Source organism: Mirounga leonina, unplaced genomic scaffold (assembly GCF_011800145.1).
Source record: "Mirounga leonina isolate KUSES-001 unplaced genomic scaffold, KU_Mleo_1.0 Mir_53, whole genome shotgun sequence".
Taxonomy (NCBI): domain Eukaryota; kingdom Metazoa; phylum Chordata; class Mammalia; order Carnivora; family Phocidae; genus Mirounga; species Mirounga leonina.
Genome location: NW_023270807.1, coordinates 76307387 through 76308610, shown reverse-complemented (window position 1 = coordinate 76308610; position 1224 = coordinate 76307387). Strand labels below are relative to the sequence as shown.

Genomic DNA, 1224 nt, shown 5'->3' with positions numbered 1-1224 from the left:
TTCTCCTCCCTTGAAATTAGAAAAGGGCAGGAAGTACCTAGCATAATGCTCCCTTAGAAGTGTGGTTTCTACATACAAGGTGCTATTATCTCAAGCAAACTTTAAAACCACTTAAGCAGTAAATGATGAATAGGGTAGTTTTTTTGCCGGTATATCCCCAAAGTGTCAGAGAACCAAGCAGGGAGGACAGAATATTCCAATTCATTTCACATTTGTTTCACAACTGGAAGATGATCCCACCAAACCTACCCTCTAGCTAAGATAGCTAGTTCAGATAGCTCGTCTATCTGAGGAGAGGGATCTATCAGTTATTATCTGTGTAGCAAGTTTAGTTAAAAAAACAAAAAACAAAAACCACTACTCACACTGTATGTAACAAATGCCACATCTGAATGATTATTTCTTTTACTACACTTGATCTTAGCCAAAAGGCCGAGAAGCGATAACCAAAAAATAATAATCAAATGACACGTGAAATCTGTGGGCATATCTACAAAAAAGTAAAGGTCACATTATCCTGACAACAGAGAACAAGAGTATACCCTTGAAAATTTTATCAAAACAAACAGAAGAAAAAAAAACAGAAAAATATATCTGGCATATCAATAGGTGCGAGTGGCTTCTATAAGACAAGAGCAAGAACCTGGGCGCCTGGGTGGCTCAGTCAGTTAAGCAGCTGCCTTCAGCTCAGGTCATGATCTCAGGGTCCTGGTACCGAGTCCCACATCAAGCTCCCTGTGGGACTCCCCGTCTGCTGCTCCCTCTCTTGTGTTCTCTCTCTCACTCTCTCTCTCTCGCTCACGCGCACACACACTCTCTCTCTCAAATAAATAAATAAGATGTTTAAAAAAAAAAGACAGGAGCAAGAACCCATAAGAAGAGAACAGATTGAAATAAAGGATAAGCCTAATGAAAACAACAACAAAAAGACTGAGATTCAAAAATAAGCTGAATGGGATCAAAAGACTCAAGGAAATTAATAACTAAATAGAAGGTATTATAATAAGTAATAAATAGAATGATATTGTTTGAAGAGACTCTCCAGAATGCAGGGAGACATTGTGAGTAGTGAAAGTGAAAATGTTAGGTATGAAGAGAATGAAAATGCAGCCTAATTATTACAGATATCATTAAGATAGACATCAAAACGAATGGAATAAACAAAATCATAATTGAGAAAAACCTTCTGTAGCTGAATATAGGCATCAGTATATAGATCAAAAT

At 37.3% G+C, this 1224-nt stretch overlaps 1 pseudogene; it reads right to left on the bottom strand.

Moving 5' to 3' along the window:
* Positions 1-265: 265 nt before the first annotated feature.
* LOC118001735 lies at positions 266-444 on the bottom strand (annotated as a pseudogene).
* Positions 445-1224: the final 780 nt, after the last annotated feature.